Genomic DNA, 20646 nt, shown 5'->3' with positions numbered 1-20646 from the left:
AAACAAGGAGGTAGAAAAATCATCAGAGTAGAGAACCTGGTTTTTGTCTTAATGACATATCCCTGAGATTTGGTTTTATCATCTATAAAATGGGCCTCACATATTTCAAAAAGCATAAAAATCAGAGAACTGTACAGCTAGAAGGACCTCAAAGATTAATCCTCATGGCGGCCCAGAGAGATAATTCATTTGTCTCAGGTCACATTAGGCAGATCCAAGACTATATGAAAGCCCTTTGGAAACTATGACATTATTATTTAGTTCAAAGATAGCATCCCCATCATTATGTATTTTTAAAAATCAATGCTATTACTATCTAACAAGGTAGCACAACCTAGTGTCTAGAAAGCTTGCTGCAAAGCCAAGAAGACCTAGAACCAAGTCCTGACTCTCATGCCACCAGACTGTGTGCCTTTGGACAAGTCATGTCCCTCTTGGGTGCCAAACTCAAACACAGGAGCCACCATATTCTTACATAAGTATCCCTACAGGCTATGTGTTGACTTAGAAAACCGCACATGTTGGTATATTTCTTTTTTTAATGAATAGATCAACACATTAAAATCAGATAGGAACTATATTTGAATCTGGTACAGGTAATACTCAGGAGTGTTTGCTCTAGACAACCCTCTAAGATTATAAATTATAGAGAAAGTGCCAACTTGAGAGAGGGATTTTCCTCTCCCAGGAGTTCCCTCTGCCAGTAAAATCACAGGTCTAATATCTAGCCCTATAAATGACGCATATAGAAGACAGACTAATTATTCTCCAGTCACAAAGGAAAGAAGAGAAGGAGAATGGAAGGTGAAAGGAGTGCTTCTTATTAGATACATGGAAGAGATTCCTAGAAGAAGAAGAATAGGACCCTTCCATGTATGTGACTGGATGAGGGACACTTTTGTCTAAATATAGGGGCGTGAGCTTTAACAAGCTGAGACTGTCCTGAATGGACTCAAAAGTTCAAGTTAGCATTGGAATTTCCTTGTCCTAAAAATTCTCTGTCCTAGAGGGAACACGGCATCTGACTGGACGCTAGAGCATCTTTGCTAGAACTTGGAAACCTCTAGACTCTAGGAGCAAAGAGTTGGAGCATTTAGCAACTAGTGTGCAGATCTGATCCAACAATTCCTTCTCAAGTATATGAATGCATCATAGGCAATATGTAGAAATTAATAAATAAGACAACCAGTACACAAAGTGGAGAGTATGGCCTCTCTCCTCCCTGTCCTAAACAAGCTTGAGTCTGAACTTTTAAAATAATAAAAGAAATTCTGAAAACATGTGTAGTGGGTTAAAAAAACTTAGACATTAACTAACTTTTCAAAAATTGTTTCTGAACTCAATACTTTTAAAACTAACAAATTATTTTTTTAAGGTTTCAATCAAGCCTTTCTTTGAACCTGGAAAGTACAAATCTCATTTACAAACGTTACAGTTTATAGCCTTTACAAAAAAAAATCACAAATTTATAATATATAATACCCTGTTAATCATAAGACACTTTTGCTCATAATACCAGTATTTATCACACCATCTAATGAAATGAATTAGGAGACCTAAGACCTAAAATAAAATTATTAATAACAATAAACATGTTTATATTAATAGTAATATGTTATTGAGTTTTTTCCATTATTTCCATTTTACATATATAATCTCACTTGATCCTTATAAAAGTTTTATAAGGAAACAGAGGCTGAAAAAAGTCAAGTCACTTGCTGAAAGTATGATACAGATATGATTATAGCTGTGACTCAAGTCCAGATCTCTTGACTGGAACTTTAGTGATTGTTCTGCCTCCAAGAGCCATACCAGGAACTTTTGGTATCAAATCTTGTACTATTTCCCTAAACTATATTAGTCCCAATTAACTAAGACAGTTTTTTGAAAATAAATCTGTTTAACCAGAAATAATTGTAGTTAAAAATCTGTATTCTGATTCCCTTCATAACACATTTTCCCATCCTGGAGCTTTGCTCTCAGACACCAATTTCTAGAATATACCGATGGCACTTGCAGTCTGTCAGTAGTAGTGTATACAGCTCATCTTAGCACACAGTTAGCAAGAATAACTAGATTAAAAAGGAAGTTATCCCATGGTTTCTTCCTTAGTCATCAAGCTGCTCCAAAGCAATGCCTTGGCCTAATCTGTTCACACTCAATCCAAGAGTCTCTGACTCCCCACCACAAGGCAATATTCCAAGGTATCCTACTTCCTACATCAAATTATCTCTAACAAAGATTTTTGGCAGCATGCCTTTCTCCAAACACTTTCTGTCATTTTGTGCTGCTTGTCCCAACACAAAAAGTGCTAGTGAATGTTCTACCTATTTCTCTTAAACCATCAGAAGAGAACCTGGGAAAGAGATCAAAGTTCTCATTCATAATTCAGTGCCTGATTTTATACTCAAGTAACAAAAGGGCACTGGAGTAGGAGTGAGGAGTAATATAACTATGACTCCCACTAGTTAGTTGTATGACCAACACTGGAGTCATAAAGACCAGGGCAGGGATTGGACTCAATGAACCTTATAATTCCAGCTTTAAAGTTCTATGCCATTTTGATTTCAAAGAAGCACTTGTAGCAAAATTATTCAGACAAAGGAGAACTATAGTTGCAAGGAAAGATGGATAAAAAAGGTAAGTAAAAACCAAGGGAAGTTCAAAAAATAAAAATAAATACAACTTCTAAGACAAACCTCAAATTCACTTACAAAGAATCTCTTTTGGGGATTCAGGGGAAAAGGGAAAGCATAAAAATTGACCTAATTATCAGATTAAACATACCTATAAACCTAAAGGGGAGGAAGCCTACAAGCAATATACCTACATTTCCCTGGGCTTCTGCAAATAGCCATCAACTGATTGAAGCTTCCTAGGGTTGGGGGGAGGGGAGGTAAACAGGAAGGGACTTAAAAACGAAAGTACTCCAAGCCAGAGGCTTTGTTTTGGAGGGTATCTACAAAATAACATTAAATTCTACCTCCTATCCCAACTTCCTTTTACATTAGGAAAACAACAACAACAACAACAATGCAGCACCTCTTATAGCGTTGAAATTGTCATATATACAGAGGATTCTTTATAAGGGGAAAAAATGGCTGCTAGTAAAGGTCTCTGCAGCAACATCTAAACTGTTTCCTGTAAACTTTCCATAATAAGAGTCTAGAATTTATGATAAAACCCTGTAGAGTGGTGAAGCAAATTTCTTTCATATTTATCATTCATTTTATTCAGTGTGCACTTGAAGGAAAACCTTTTAAGAACACCAATAATGTGAGAAAGCTACAACAACTGAATTTATTGTTAAATATCCCATAGCTGGTCCTCTAGGGAGTTCAGGAAGAAAGCTTAAATCACATTTTTCTAACACATTGGAGTGCTTCCCAGAGATGGCCCACAGAGACAGAACCATCCACAGCACACTTGAGTGGTGGGGTGGAGTGGGGGCATCTCTCCAGGGATCTTCCTCAAAGATGGTCGAAAATTAATATAACAATCACTTAGTTTAATAAAAGCAAATTATAGCAATCCTTCATTATAGCCAAAGTACAATTCCTTTCGCTCCCCTCTCTTTCCCTCCCGCCTGCCCCACCCCCATCATGTTTCACCTGACTAAACTGTAGGTATTTGTTCCATCACCTGACTTAGGGGCTGGCTGGGAATAATAGAAGAAAACAATCAACTATTGTTACATGAGACAACAACTTTCACGTCCTTGGAGCTCACCGTGACCTTTCATCTCTTCTATCCCCAATGGTCTCTCCTAACAACTAAAACTACACTCTATTGGGCTGAATTCCAGACTGTCATAAAAAGAACTCTGTCCTTTCAAAACAAAACCAATTTTTACACCAAGGTGGGGGAGAAACACAAGTCTATTGTTCCCTCACAGATGGAAGTTGGAGTTACTAAGGCAACTGCTCTAATCCTCCTTTTTACCACCTTTTTCACATCGCTGGCCCATCAAGTGTGCTACCTTTTAACTCATAAGCTCAAAAGCTGGTCGCCTAACTGGCTGCCCTAATTAGCTACGATTTTCACACTACAGACAACGTGATGAGCTAATCGAAATTTGCAAAATAATGACGTACCTCCAGCAAATATTCCTCCTCCTGAGGCCCAGTCTTAGAATAACAATAATGAGACCATTATTAGTGGAGGGCATTAAAATGCTGCACTGCTGCTAAACAGAGAACTTAATTGTTCTGGTCTTGTCCATTGAATCAACAACCTATTGTTGTGGACTTGAAAAATAAAGGGCCAGAGAATGGGTGCCATGATGATTGGTCTGCACTGCCATACCAGCACAGCACTCTGGAGAATTGTTTTCTTTTGAAACTCTTGATGGACTAGTAGTTTTGTTTAAAAGTAACATAAAAGGCGATTGTCTGGATTTTTAAAAAGTCCTATTTATTGAAATCCTTAGAAGCAGTTGCATGGATTTGTCCATGACCCCTTAAGATAAAAACAGAGTGACCACAATAATACCATTGGGGGGGGGGGGGGGGGTTGGGGCCTTGAGAAATAGAGAGAGAGAGAGAGAGAGAGAGAGAGAGAGAGAGAGAGAAAGACATAAGAGAAATAGTCTGAAGGAAAGAGGGAGAGAGGAAGGAAGGAAGGAAGGAAGGAAGGAAGGAAGGAAGGAAGGAAGGAAGGAAGGAAGGAAGGAAGGAAGGAAGGAAGGAAGGAAGGAAGGAAGGAAGGAAGGGAGTCGAGGGAGGAGAGGGGAAATAAGGAAATTACAAATTGGCTCAATTTCTTTCATCTCCAAGAGGGAGACTTTGTTCAAATCATGTTAATTTCAGAAAAACAGCCATTTAAAACAGAATTCAGAACATGGGAATTGTCGTGGCTATATATATATTTTTTCCCTTTTCCTAAGCTTTTTTCTCCTTCAGTAAAAGGAGCTTGAAATAAAATGATTATTAAATAACCCAGGCAGAGAATCTCAGGTTAACCTGAACAACCAGAAACCTGAACAGTTCAAGATAATTATTCTCATTGTCATCCCCAGACTGTAGCAAGAATAATAAAATGCTTAAGTTAAAGGTTAACTAGTGTGGGATTCTCAGCAGTAGTAAAGCACTGTTTACATACTGTAAAAGTGTCTTCTCTGTGGAGCCAGAGTACATGTTTTCAGTAAAGTCAGGGCAGGGTTTTAGGGCTGGATTGTAGTTTGGGGGTTGTTGTTTTCTTCTCCCCCCCCCCCAACTCTTGGTATGTTTGCTTTTTTGTCATGTGAAATCTGCATTTTTCTCTCTCTCTCTTTTTTAAACGTATTAAATTGTAAATAAGACCTCTTGCTTCATTCACTCTGGGCTTTGCTTCATTTATCTTCATCTTGTTAGCCTAAATTAATTAACAATCTCAGTGTTGAACACTTTCTCTTTTCATTACATCAAATAATGGCCTGGGTATGGAAAGAGCCTTCACCACGGGAATCCTGCAACTCTACAGTGAGGAAGAATTTCTGTATATTCCACTTTAGTAACCAAACATATTCATTTTCCATTTATTAAATATTCTCCTCATTGCTTCAAAATAATTATATTTCTGAATCCTTAGGATAGGATCAATAGCATACCACAAAGCATAAACTGCCCATTCCAAGATATTTAAAGAGGAACAAAAGCACCAGGATCATCAATAGAAGCAACATAATTCTGAAGTCACGAAGCTCTGGGTTCAGGATCTGCCTTTAATCTGTATAGAGAAGCCTGGGGTAAGAGGTACAAAATACACTTCCTTTTGTGAGGGATTTGAAAGGATGAGAAAGTCCCTAGGATACCAGTATATAGCTGCTGAAGTGTTGATCTCTCTGGGACAACATAGGAGGAGAGCAGGTCAGGCCTGGGAGGTGCTCGCCCCAGTCCACCATCTGGTAGTTTCCTCTTTTAACTAATTATTCTTGCTAACTAGATGCCAGCTCAATTATTTCAAGACTGCTGAAGGATTGTTCTGCTTTAAGTGTCTTCTAAATTCAGTTCTCTAGGGAAGAGCTTCAGTTGCCCTGAACTAGTTATTACTCCAACTATAAGTTATAGAGATGTTGTAGTATGGCCTGAGTGGAGGGAGCTTCCCTACTAGGATTCCCCTATGCTGTTGAAATCATACGTCACATCAACAAGCATTTAATAAGTGCTTATTATTTGCTACTCACTTTGTTAAGTGCTGGAGATAACCCCCCCAAAAAAGCACTCTAACACTATCCTTCCCTAACTCCCCCCAAAAAATCCATTTATTAAATACTAATTGTATTTCAGGAAGACACCATGCTAGATGCTAGAAATATGATGAAATTGTCCCTTCCCTCAAAGAATTTACATTCTACTAATCTTTGTACATAACCAAAGTGCCCAAGTTTCTTCTCTAGTAAAAGTCTGTCTCTATTCTATATAGGCAAGTTTATCCCAAAGCTGAGAAAAGGTTTTTAGGACAAAGAACAAGCTGCTCTGGTTTTTGAGAGTCTACATGAGATTAATTAGATGATTCCAATTTCGTCGGCAAATTCAGTGACATTGCATCGATAAGAGAGCAGCCATGTTAAACTCTTCGGTAAGTTTGCCTCTCTACCTCTAACCCAGTGGCATCTGGAGCTATGCAAATGGACAAAACAGTAAAGCCCTTTTTAATCTTCCCTTGATCAACCAGCCTCCCTTTCTCCAATCACAGCACTGTGCGTGATATCTTTCTCTGAGCATTTCTTATTTAATTAAAACAGACACTGACAGAAGGCCATGGATTAGTACTGTAATGATGCATTTACTTAGATTAATCGGAGGCTCCTTTTGGAGTAATAGCTTAAACAAAGAACAAAAGGAAATTGTTATGAATCAGCTTTTTATCCCCGGCAAAGGTCGCATTATGAGGTTTTTAATTTTGTCAGCCTCTGTTATACTCTGCCTCGCTTGTGCAACATGAGAAGAGCTTTTTTCTCCCTACCAAAGGCAGTTATTATAATACAGCTATTAAAGCCACAAATTAAAATGTCGGATTTTAAAACAGGTTGCTTTGCTTTCAGAAACCTCTAATTAGCATGTTGTGTAGTGTTGGTGAAGGAGAGGAAGACGGAAATGCTAATGACCTGCTGCCAGGTGACCACATTACTCTGCCAAATAATAAGAGACCTTTTCAACCCAAATGATGAATTAAGCCAGAGCAGGTCTTTTCTCCAGCATACACTCCCCACACAGTGCCCCAGATGAAGAAAGGGGAAATGGTCCTGAACGTGGAATTGAGTCTGCTCTGCCTCAGTCTGTCGGGCTCCTTAGGCCCTATGTCCCAGGCCCACCAGCTTAAGGATCTGTACCACAGAGCAGAGTTCCTGCCCTCCTCTCCAAAACTGGAGTTTAAACCAAATAGCTAGGACAAAAGTAGATAGCTGCAAACAGAAAAGATAGCCAGGAAAATGATCCCCCAAGGCAGGATGGCAACACAGGTCCCTACTACTAAAGCTTTGTCCCTTTTTATTCAACATATTCCTTCTCTTAAGCCTATACCCAACTTGAGTCTGGAGAACATGGGAGAAAGAAGAGATCTTTTATAATTCTAATTATTCAGCATTTGTTCATTAATGCTCATGTTGGTTTTGTATTATTTCTGTGACTGACCTCCAAGGAACAGGAGCTGCCCCTTAGCAAAACCATAGAGTTGCTAAAATTCATCAAGTTGTCAAACTCTATTTTTCATAATCTTATTTCCTTCCATGAAGTCTTCTTCCTAAGTACCTTCCTATTCTTCAATCTACCTTGTTCTATAAAAATTTGTTTTCAGGAAAGGAGATGTGGAGAGACTTCATTTCTATTCCAATATATTTCCTCCCCCAGGGAAATTTATATCCTAAAATTTTAATCTTGTACTGAGAGGTTTTGCCCCTATTAAATTAGTTTGGGGTCTTAGAGAGAAGGCAAGAGAAAATTTGGAGAGAAACATCTCCTTGGGAGTATCTAAAAGACACAGTGTATGCTGACCATGAAAAAGGCTGAGCCTTTACATGGGGCTGAAACTAGGGTGGGATGATCAGGGTTTTGTCTGAGGGTGCTGGAATTTAACAGATGATGGCAACACAAATATATTCAATTTAGCAAGAATTATTTATTTTTGTTTTGGGTTTTTTTCTGGGGAGGGAGAGGATTGGGGTTAAGTAACTTGTCCAGGGTCACATAGGCTAGGTTAAATGCCTGGGGAATAATTTAATAAGAATAATTAGTTCAAATAAATGGCTATCAGAAAGGGCGTTCTTCTAGGATGCTGTGGCTATACCTAAACAACAGTTAAGTTTCTCCTTCATCTTCTTCTTTCTTCTTCTTCTTCCCCTATTGGTGTCTTCCCAACAACAGTTCAGAGAATGTCTCATGCCATTTGTCTTGGGTGCAATTTGTACTACTTGTCCCAAGTGCAAACATGCAAAGTTGGGCTCTGGTGGTACATGAGGATTACACAATAACTTGTCCGTGGTATCTCAGGAAATGATTATGGTCATCTCCAAAGTGAAATGAAATGAGAATAAGGAGCGAGATATGAGCTCATATTGTCACCAGAAGAATGAGGAACATTTTCTGAGCATTTAGTGAAAACTGACCAATGAGATATTTGTTCAAAATGTTTTCTTCCAAAAAGAAAGCTTTTGGAAGCCTACATGACTTTCAGATACTTTTAAGGAACCAACTCTACAGGAACCTCTCTTTGTTATCATCATATATAGACTAGACACTTAATTCCAAGCTGATGCAATCTAGAGACAAGAAAGCCAGCAGACAGGTTTTTCCATCTTAATACTTTTTTTCTTGGGTTCACCAATAAAACATCCAAGTAAGAATAACTAATTCTGAAATGGGCCCTACACAAATTTACCACCAATTTTTGCTTGTTCACTAACTGTGAATAGGCCATCCTTACCCTAATAGAGAAAAGGTTCTCCAAATGCAAAACAGATGTCTTTCAGAAACCTTTCTACCACAGGAAGGCGAGGGACCCAAACTGAGCTCCACTGTGCGCCTCCTGAGAAGTCTATTAGGGCTTACAGAACTTCTCATCAAGATATCCAAAAAAGGAGCGTCTGTGTTTTCATTCCCCTGAATAATAGCTACCAGCATGCATAGCAGTTTTTGCCCCAGAAGTAGCAGCAAGAAGAGGAGTAGCAGCCTAAAAAATCTCCACATCAATCCCCCCTCTTACTGGCTGAGAACAGAAAGACACAATCAGAAACCATCCAGAGATTCTATGGGAGTCACAGAGGACACCCTCATATAAAATAGGAAGTTAGACAGAAATGCTTGCCAACAACAACAAAGACACGAGAAACAGGAGGATGTGGGGGAAATAAATGTATTGTGCTTCCATGATTAGTCTTGTAGGAGCTACACAAAAAGCCGTATGAAAATGGTCAATAATCAGATGTTACTTACACAGGTTTGGCCAACAAGGGAGGGCAATATTCCTAAGCCCAGTGGTTGGAGAAACAATATGTCATGTAGTATTGTTCACTCTGGGAATTAAAGCAACCAGAGAAACGATATCCAAAGAGAACATTTAGACATTCATTTCATCTGAGCCATATGACAAAGAGGCTTCTTAGTCCAATCAAATCAACAAGTATTTATTAAGCACCTATTATGTGTCAGGCACTGTGCTAAGTGATTACAAAGGCAAGCAAAAGACATCCCTGTCCTCATGGAAACAGAACATACAAACAACTGCCTACAAACAAGATAGAATGAATTGGAAATGGTCACAGAAAGAAGGCTGGAGTGTTGAATGGGGACCAGGAATTGATTCTTGCAGAAAGGGAAATTTTAGCTGAAACTTAAAAGAAACCAAGGAAACCAGGATGCAGAAATTGGGAGAGAGAGAATTCCAGAGTTGGGACACAAAATGAGAGGAGAGAAATAAAGAAAATAAAACACTGTGGAGGGTTCCTTGCAAATCAAGAGGTCGGGTCCCAGAAATCTAAGCTGGGGGATGAGGCTCAGCCTCCAGTATCTCCAGAGGCATTCAAGACAAAGGAATGTGGCCACAGGATGAGGTTGGGAATCTCCATTAATGGGAAAAAATATATATAATGAAGCCATATCAAAACACATGTACATGCATCATTCTTTTGTGTTTTGTCAACGTCAGGGGAGAAGGCTTCGGATGTAAGAGAAGGAGCACTCATTTGGGAGACCGGGCATTTTGCAAATAGTTACCTGTGTGATCTTGAAGAAAGATACTTCATGTCTCAAGACATCAGTATCTACGTATGCAAAATGAAAGCATTGCATTGAAAGCATGAAAGGTTGGACTAATTGACCTCTAAAGTCCCTTATAGATCCAACTCAAAGTCCTGTGAACCAATTCCAATGATAATATCACCATCTCCTCATGAAAGGGTTGCACTAAGTTAGGACATAAGCAGCATATATGTGTATACATGAATATATGTATATATAAATATAAATAAAATGCATGCATATATGTGTATATACACACGTGTACATATAGATACATGTGTGTGTTCATAAATGTATATATTCATAAATTATTCAAAGTCAGCCTTGACTTAGTCTGAATAAGAATTCAATCCCTGGCTTCTACGAGCTCTAATAAACCACAACACGAAGTTATCTGGGGCACCACTGGCTCTTTTCCCATTTTGGAAACAGGTTAGGTTACTTAAATATTAACCTAAAAATATCTGATGCCCAATCTTCTTTGTGAAAACAGAGTAGAGGAATAGTTTGGCATAATGGACAGAGCCTAATCCTGGAGTCAGGAAGATCTGGGTTCAAGCTGAGGCATCTGACATTTCCTAGCTATGTGACTGAGCCAAAAAATGTTAACTCAGTTTCCTAGTCTTTGTTACGCTAAGTTGTGAGGTTAAAATTATATGATACATGCAAAATATATGCAAAATTGAGAACTCTCTTATTATTACCATAGTATTTAATAAAATATGCTATATAGGAAGGGCAAAGGGAAATAGAATTATTCAAGATAAAAGTGTCTTCAGAATTGTTTGAGTCTCACTAAATTTATGGGCAGCTGGGTGGAGCAGTGGGTAAAATAATCAGTTATCGGGAACACTACGGTTCAAATCCAGCCTCAGACACTGACTGGCTGTGCGACCCTGGGTAAGAAAGTAACCCAGGCTGCTTCAGTTTCCTCCTTTGTAAAATGAGCTAGAAGAGGAAATAGCAAACCATTCCAAAAACTTTTCCAAGAAAACCCCACATGGATCACACATGGCAAGTCAGCCACAAGTGAAAAAAGACTGAATAACGAAAAATTCTCATTGATTCATCTGACAGAAATTCATTTGTATTTTTTAATAGTTACAAGTAAAATACAACTGACTTCTCCCAAAGATCATCCTGAGGGGATGACAAAATCCAGGTGCAAAACACAGTGTGACTCTGTAACAGTATGGGTAACATCAAGCTAAAGAAAGAATCCTCAAAAACACCCTCTACAGGGGAAAAGAAATTCCAGAGGGTGCCAGGCTTTGTGCTGCTAGAGGTATACTTAGGGTTCCTAAACAGCTCTAGGGAAGATAGGGATGATGAAAGGATTAACAAATTGCTCCTGTGCATGTGAGCCTCAGGCCATCCTGTGTCCCCAAGTGAGGGAATGCCCTCATTGATCTGATCAATGCCATCCCAAATTAACCTGCTCTTCTCTTCAACCCCAAAGGGCAGAGTGCCCTGGTTGTAAAATCATAGCACTACAGAAAAGTTAGCCAGGCAAAAGTCTGCTCATCTTACAACCCAAAATGTGTCCCTGACAGTTTCTGAAGTGATCTATTCCTTCTCTCTCTCTTTTTAATTGTTTGCCACACTGTCAGTTTTTGCACAGGTCAATATTCAGGATGGAGATCTATTAGAAAGACTATATTAACAAATAGCAATAGAAAAACATAGTCCCTTTAAATGTCATTTGCCAAGTCAAATACCATTTGCATAGCTGCATATAGAAAATACATCTTCCTCTATCAGTAGGTTTCATTCCCCTATAAAACAGCAATGTCCATGTGCCACATTGGTCAGTCTCTGGGTTCTTTTCTAACCTGAAAATAAGATCTGTGGTTTGAAGTCAATCCTTTATAAGTGATCTTAACTGGGATTTATATATTGATGAACAGAACTAACAAATGTGGAGATCTCACTAATAAGTAGGAACTGGGTTTTTTTTCTTAATCTATAGGCAGATGAAGTAGTATTCTTCCCTATCTGTTTAGCTTCTCCCTCTCACCAAAGTAAATCAGACTACAGTGGTCAAGTGGATTTTGCAGTCATAAACATATTTCTTCCTTTAATTTTTTTTAAAAAAGGAGGATACATTTTTACTTAGTCTTAAGGGAGAAGATAGCACAAAAAACACATTCTACTTCCCTGGGACTAAAGGAAGAGTAAAGAACACTACAAATATAGCACTTCTCTTGCCATGTCAACTCATTTATACTTGATATCAAAAATTTTAATATTTTTCCAAGCAGAAACTACTTTATAGAGGTAATAGATTTCACCAGACTCTCTATGCCAACAAAAAATAAACCATTTGCAAAGTTTGGGTGCAGACTATGGGTTCCTTCAGGTTCTTTGGCATCCCTTATCTTCAGCCAACACATCTGGCAGATGTGTTAGACAAGGATAATCAAATAAAAAAATTCTCACAGGTAGTTTTGAGTCTGGACAGTAGCTAAAAGAACTGGTCCCCTTCCTACCTGAGCTCATCCATTCCTTCTCCAACAATCTTCATAGGAAGCTAATCTCAGAAACACACATATATACACACTTTAATTCTGTAAAATGAGTTGAATGAGATGACTTCTGTAATCCTTCTCAGTCCTGACATTTTAGGTCCTATATTCTAGAAGTGCTCCCAGTTTTGACATTTTGTATTCTGTGTTTAAGGGTCCTTCCAACTCTCCCATTCTGTGGTTTCATTATTTGTCAGTGTGCCATTATACCATTTCATAGGCTTTTTCTGAAACTTAGAAACTTCAAGGTAGTGACCAAAACCACTATGGGGAAAAGAAGCAAGATATGGAGGAAGCGGGGAAAGTTGTCAAGTCTATTCACAGGTTCCTCACTGTGTGCATTTCAAATTGTCTACAAGTGAGTGAATGAAGCATTGAAGTAAATAGTGTACATCTAGCACTAAGGCTAGGGAGTCAAATATAAAAGTAAGATGGTTCCTGTGGTCATGAAACTTATATTCAAATAAGGAGGCACATATATAGGGGAGTAGCTAAGGATGGGAATTTTGTTAGGAGAAATCATAGGAATGTTGAGTGGAGTCACAGTACAATCAGCTACTGTACCTTTTTGAGCAGAAAAACAGTATTGACTCAGTTACTGTTCCTAGGACTAGGCAGAAGGTGTGAAGTAAAAGGGGGGTAAAAGGGTGGAAAGGATGCATTGACACAGGGAAGATGGCAAGATGCCAAAATGGGCCCTGGTTTCTGGTAGATGGGTGAATGGGATGGGAAGCATGATCTGAGGACAGTTAGATATAATAGATGACTATGTCTGGTACAGAATACTCTTGCTAGAAAAGCTCACCCTCCCCTTAAATAATTTTTTCATTCTCTTTTCATTGGACTTTCAAACCAAAGTACTGGGGGAAAGGTAGGGCAGTGGGATTGGGGAGGAGGGGAATTTTCTCCTTCTACGTGCCAGGAGCAGGAATGAGGATTTACATAGGAACATGACAAGCCTAGGAAAGAAGTTCATGCACTTTCAGCTCCTACAGCTTTCTTCCTTTCTTATTCCTTTTCTGAGCTCATGTCTCCAATAAAATGGGCTTTCCATATCCAGAAAATCACAGAATTGCAAAGGATCCCTGAAAAAGTATATGTAGCTTAGGTTACTGTTATTTGCCCTTCTTTAAGGCACCCCAAAAGACCATGACATCATGGAGGTGATTCCATGACATGCAAGTGAATTGGATTTAAGTGAAGGTGGAGTATGAAGTCACAGTCTCACTTTTTCTTCTGGAGCCATCTGGGTCCAGTAACAAAACATAAATCAACAGGAGATGACCCTGGATGCAGTGGGAGACTTTGACCTTTTAAAGCTAAGGTCTTTAACAAGTCTCAGCCTGACTGAACCAATACCCAATCAGTGATTAAAGCTAAGTAAAAAATGAGGCAGGGAATGGTCTTTTTTACCTAGTTAAAAACAAAACAAAACAACTGCTTGCATGCAACAGGAGAAGAGAGATCTTGAAGGTAGACCTTCCCAGTCTTGAGGGTTTCCTTATTAATAAAAACTAAGTTCTAGGGTTCCTGAGTGAGTTTTTATGCATTGGGCCTAAAGGAGATTATTACCCTGCATGTAGAAACTGGAACCATCTTGAAGGAGACAGGAAACATTGCTAAACTTTCCTTGATATTGCTTCAAATTACTCAAACATTGAAAATGTGAGATGAAGGGTCCCTTTAAGAGTTTACCTTCCAGGGATATTTAACATATGATTTGAATGATTTGTTTTTTATATTTGTATATATGTTCCTATAAATCCTTTATAACTTGTGGGGGTTTTTGTGATGGGTGAAATAATGTACCTGATATTACATTATGACACTGAGCACCTATTTGGGAGATGGAAACTTTGCTATTCATGTTTAAGCTGCACCTAAGCTTTTATTTTCATTCCCCCAGTTCCCCAAAACTCCAGTGTAGGAGCAACAAACCAAAAAAATAAAATGAAATAAAATTATCCTTTGGATCAGCCCACAGCAGTAAATTTGGTCACTGTAGGTCCAATATCTGGAGGAGTTCTTGATCACAAGTTACACTGTGAAGATGGCTATGTTCAGGTGGGGAAGAGCAATATATTCTTTTGTTAGCTATGAATGGATTCTCTCCTTTGTACAGAGACTTACAAAGTACCCTGTTCATATATTCCTTTGCACCAGTAGAAGGGGTTTGAATTCTGAATTCTGGGGTAAGTTGTTGAAAGGAACACCTTACTTCAGAGTTCCAGGAATGCTCTTACACCTTGGGGGCCTCTCTCCATTCATAGATCTCCAAGAAATTGTTTGAAAGATAGTTATATATCTGCCTCTCTCTTTCTTATGTGTAGGTAAAACAGGCCACTGCTTTGAAGATGCTTGGAATTCTCCAGGATAGGTAGGTGGATATAGAGCACTGGCTCAGAAGTCAATCTGAATTTAAATCTGGCCTCAAACACTAGTTGTAGGACCCTGAGCAAGTCACTTAACCCTAATTGCTTACACACACACACACACACACACACACAGAGCCTAGAATTTCTTCATTCCATTAGCTTGGGAATTTCAATCCCTGTTGAAATACAAACATCCCTGGAAAAGTCTGATCATGAATTATTATGAGTTGTGTACACCTCAGTGGGAGTAATTTCCTAAGATTCCTTTTTGAATACATATGTTGATAAAGAAGAGACAAAAAAATCATAAGGTTACTAAAGGAGGTGGATAGAGGAAGCTACCAAGAGAATAAAAAGATACAGATGGTGAAGTGAAAGACAAACTGCAGAAACCATGATTAAAAGGCAATATGTTGTTGCTGATCATAGAATACAGGACTAAATGGCAGGAAACTTGGTTCCAAGTCCTCTATTGTGACTTGCTTTGAGACTTGAATCAGTCAATTTATCTCTCTTAAACCGTTTTCTCTTAGGAGAGTGAGGAAAACATCGGGATATGATGAAAAAAATATTTTTAAACAGTAGCTTATAAATGTGAGCCATTATAATTCTCTTTCTTTGAACCTGCTTAACTTTCATGGCCATCCATTAAACTATTTGTCAGGAAGAATACAATACAAAAGATGCTTCCTCCTTCCTAAACCCTTGACCTTGGTTTTACTAATGAGCAACCCTCAAGACTGAGAAGGTTGATCTATAAGCCTTCCCTTTGCAGATTGCATACAAGCGTGTGTCTGTCTCAGTTATATAGACTTTTTCAGGGCCTGAATGCTGTGCTTTCCTGAATAGGGAAAATAATTTAAGGATAGTGTAGAAGGTATATATGATCAAAGCTGGTCAACAGCTCTATTTCTACCTTAATCATATATTGTTTTCACTGGAATCATATATTGTTTTCATTCAGGAAAGCAATATTATTCAGTAGTGACTATCCCTAGACCTAGAGTCCAAATTTGGAGGTGATAGATGGGAGAATCTAGTTGTATCTCAGCCCCTCACTAGCAGGGGAACCTTGGGGGGAAACTTCAGTACTCTAAGCTTCACTTTTCTCATATATAAAATGTGTCATTATGAGGAAAGCCCTTTGCAAGCTGTGAAATGTCATACACATACAATTTATCATTATTTCACAACAACAACAACAACAAAAAAAAAAAAAACATTTGCTTTGTTTCCCTTATCTCATCTGCAAAATCAAGAAACTACATCTTGTGCAACAACCAGGGAATGACTGTGGGAAGAAGCAGAAGATAGCAGGACTTTTCAGAAGGAAAAGTAGGTGGGGATTTAATACACATTTGGTGAACTTGTGAAATTAATTGTGTCCCAGAGATTTTCAGAAAATTTGATCTTTAATCCATTCAACAGCTGCTAAAGTACATACTGCACTGTGCCTAGATACAGCGGAGAGATATAAAGATGAGTAAGACTGGGTCCTTGCTCTGGGGAAGCTTATAGTTTGGTAGCAGATTTAAAAAGTCTTCATGAAAAAAAGGAGATTTGAGGTAGGTCTTAAAGGATGAGTAAGATTTCAGCAGGGTAAAGATGGTGGTAAAGGGTTGGAGGAAGGGTGATTCCAGGGCAGTGAAAAATGTGAGCAAACTGCAGAGGTAAGAAAGTGTTGGGTGCTGCTCTATAAGCCAGTCAGATCGTATCTTCAGAGTTCCAGATGAAGGTGCTACAGATACATGCAAACTACTATTTTTACCAACCCATATTTTCAAAACATTCTATTATGCAACATCTGAAAAAAATGAGACACATATAATGTATGCTGAAATACTGTGTCAATTGTCATATTCACAGCACATGAACAATAGGGTAAGCTTCATAGCATATCTGTGCTATGCTATAAATATATATGGTATTATATACCAAAGACATGCAGCTAAGATATAAACCAACTTTTAAAAAAGGGATTTAGTAGTAAAGAGTTCTGTGAACCTCTATCACACACTGGGAAGTATATTTTAATAGTGGAGCTGTTGGATCATCTCCGTTGAGCTACCCAGGTAAAATCTTTATCTACTCCCCATTAAAAGCAATTAGGTCCTAAATACAAACTATGTGAGACTGGCACAAGTACTTGATTTTGGGAGGACTTCTCACACCAACTAGCTATGGGACTCTGAACAAGTCAAATAATCTCTCAGCCTCAGATTTCTCATAAACTGGGGATAATGATGGGTCTTGGCTGATAATAGGCAGCAGTAACCAGGATTATTATAAAAGTCAAATGAGATAATATATTTAAAGTGCTTTGTAAACCTTAAAATGTTAAATGTTAGCTGTGTAGGCTCATAGACTTTAGAATAAGAGCTGAAGGTCCCTCAGAGGTCATGCAGTCCAAAAAGGATAAGGGAATGGAAGCAGCAGCAGTCAAACATTTTATTTTATAGAAGGGGAAACTGAAGTCCAGAGAAGTTAAACCCAGGAAGAAGGAAGCAAAATAGAGACTGAAGCTCAGCATTTGTCTCATTGCCCCACAGTAAGGGTAGATTTCTTTGGATTCAAGTCCTATTTCTGAAACTAATGATCATTCATCTGAGCTTCTGTTCCTTCATCTGCAGAGTCACTGCCTCACAAGGTTGTTACAAAGAACAATGTCTCAATCAATCAAACACCAATCAATCAGTCAACATGAATTGACTTCTATATAGGGGCTTCTATACTTCTATATAGAAGCCAGGCCTTGGGTCAAGTGCTGGGGCTATAAACACAAAAGTTAGAAATATCTTTGTCCTCAAGGAATTTAGATTCTATTGAGGGAAATTATTGATAGAATGCAAAGTGATGTTCATCCTTCATTTTTAAAAGGGACCAGTGATATCACAGGTGATCTTTCGACTTATGCATGCATGGGATTTAAGTGAAATAGAGCTGCACAAAGTTGTCAGCCTTACTCTCTTTTCCAGAGTCCTCGAAGTCTAATGGCAGGACAAAAGTCAGGAAGACTAGAGATGGTCTGGCATCTAGAGAAGCTCTAAGTATTCTATAATGCCTGCTTCAGCCACCTTCATGATTAATGGGACAAATTGTTCCTATCTCCCCCATTCCACTGGGCAAAGTCTTCACATGCTTGGAGCAGACCTCTTCCTAACTCACCAATGGATTTGAGATCTGTCAGCTGCCCATAACCTGGTTTAGCTGTTCTGCTGAGATTGTTTTACCATCATGCATGCTATGGCTTCTTGAAATCAAGTGAGAATTGGGGGGAAGGTGGACAATAAAGGTGGAGGAGCAAAAGTTTATAGAGGAATGGCTCTCATATAAGGGGAATCAAGAAAGTCTTCATGCATAAGGAAATGAACAAGCTGAGTCTTAAAGGTAATAAGGAGTTTTTTGTGAAGCACAGGTAAGAAAGGACTGCATTCAAAGCATCGTATGTTACCAAAGCAAAGGTATGGAGAAGAGACAGGAAGGAAGTCATTTTGGCTAAAATACTAAGGTTAAAAAGGGGCAGAACAACAAGATAATTTGTGTGAAAACATTTGGTAAAAAGCAGTCCTGTACACACATGTAATTTTTTTTCTGTACAAATGGAAGGAAAGTAGAAAGAATCCATATAGCAGGCTCAAAGTAGCAAGTGAAAAAACATGCTGTTGATTACTGAGCACTACTTCCTAGGACTACAGGGATATCAGCAGTAGGAGGTAGTAGGGGACAGATGGGTCCAGGGCTGCTCAGTGGGATTCAGTATGCTAGGATGGTCTGCTGAAACCAACTCAAAAGGCTGTATATTTCTCTTAATGCATGCAACCTCCTCAGGACTTTCCTATAATGTATGCTGTCCCTTTAAGAAATCCATATTCCCCTAGCCAATTCCCACTCAAACTGGACATGGCTGTAGAGACCCCATTGAAATAGAAATGGGCACACAACAGCCAGGAAGGCTTGGAGGGAAACTGCCTTATGGGCCTGGTGCAGCTGGCTTGAAATCTGACTTCACACTGAGAACCACACCCAGGCCAGGGACCCATAAGTAAAGCTCATTGTAAAGAAATTCATGTCCAACTGAAGAAACCTCTGTACCAAGCTGTAATGGATGAGAATGTAGTGCAGCATCAGGTGAAAGCTTTTCATCTCCTTGTCTACATCACTGGAGGAATGGACTGGCACTCTCTGTTCCCCATCATCTCTTACCAAAAGAAAATTCAGGGTTATAGAAAGCAATGTGGTTTTCCAAAATGCTTTCAGACTCTAAAGAAATTGTTTTTCCTATCTTCCAGGTACAGGATTTCACTCCCTTAAAATGCCAGAACTAGAAAAATGGATGCTACTTAAAAGTCTTAAGGCATAGTGCCAAGTTGCTCAGTTAAGAAAGTACTGAGATGTGTTTGTATATTTTCTTTTTTTTCTCCTCTGAGAATTGAATGGCATTAGAGAATCAAAGGGTTTAGAGTTGGAAGGAATTTTAAACAATAATTCCAAACTCTTCAATTTACAGATGAAAAAACTGAGGCCCAAAGAAGAGAAATGAGATGAGTAAGATCACACCAGGACCAAGAACTGAAACCTCATCTTCTCATTCCAAAGACCATAAGCTTAAGTACAGAAACAAATTCAAAAGAACTTAAGTACCTACTTTTTGCAATGAACTGTGCTCAGTACTGGGGAAGATATCAAGATCAACCACCCAAACTCCTATAATTCTGGACTGGGACACCATTCCTGGCTTTCTCCCAACCTTCTGTAGCTCTCCTTTTGTCTTATAACACGATCAAATGTCCAGGAACCAAAGGAGATCTTCCACTACAGAGGCTGTATGACCTACTTTATTTGTTATCAACAAAAAATAAATAACAACTAAAGGTATACTGTACACAGAATGCATTCAGCATTGGGTATTCTCCCTCTTCCAAGTCAGATAGTATAGTTCAAAGAAAGGGTTTTTATAAAATATACCAAACAACATTCAGGTATTGAAAGATTTCCATTTTCAATTTCAGCTTAGCTTTTACCAGCACTAGACATTTTTTCCACTGGAGAGACTTAGCTAGTGATTTAAACAATGAGGCAGATTTCAACTGTATGTAAGAAAGACATTCCTAACCAGGATACATGTCTACAAATATACAATGAACCATTCAGGAAGCTATAAAGTCCCCGTTACTGGAGACTGCCAAACCAAGGCTGAATAACTACTTGTCAGCAATGTGGAGTTCCTACTGAAATATGGTTTGGATGGATGAGATAAACTCTCAGTTTCCTTTTAGCTCTGAGATTCTAAAGTTTGGTCTGAGAGATTCTTTAATCATAAAGGTAGTGGTGAAAAATGTCACAAGGAAAGTCTCTTCCCTTAAGAAACATTAACAAGAGAAAAGATGCTCCAATTCTCTACCAATTGTTTAGGAAGTTTCCATCTTATTCCAAAGCCTGTGAAAAATAAAATTTTGATAGTTCTAGTGCTTTTATATCCAAACTCAGGTCACTAGAAGAAGTCAGTGAAGATAGTTTATATTCCTTGATCAA

General features: G+C 38.6%; 1 protein-coding gene and 1 long non-coding RNA gene across 5 annotated transcripts in view; one reads left to right on the top strand and one right to left on the bottom strand.

The window, feature by feature from the left end:
• The window catches only part of SOX6 (SRY-box transcription factor 6), a 633323-nt gene that overhangs the window by 427516 nt on the left and 185161 nt on the right, over window positions 1-20646 (bottom strand). The window lies entirely within an intron of this gene.
• On the top strand, window positions 2318-19963 carry LOC116419835. The gene is made up of 6 exons (XR_004230154.1): window positions 2318-2640; window positions 5569-5725; window positions 6403-6558; window positions 15070-15116; window positions 16374-16449; window positions 19622-19963. It is a non-coding gene; the product is annotated as an uncharacterized LOC116419835 (long non-coding RNA).

Source organism: Sarcophilus harrisii, chromosome 6, assembly GCF_902635505.1.
Source record: "Sarcophilus harrisii chromosome 6, mSarHar1.11, whole genome shotgun sequence".
NCBI classification, from domain to species: Eukaryota; Metazoa; Chordata; class Mammalia; order Dasyuromorphia; family Dasyuridae; genus Sarcophilus; species Sarcophilus harrisii.
This window is presented reverse-complemented; position numbering and strand designations above follow the sequence as displayed.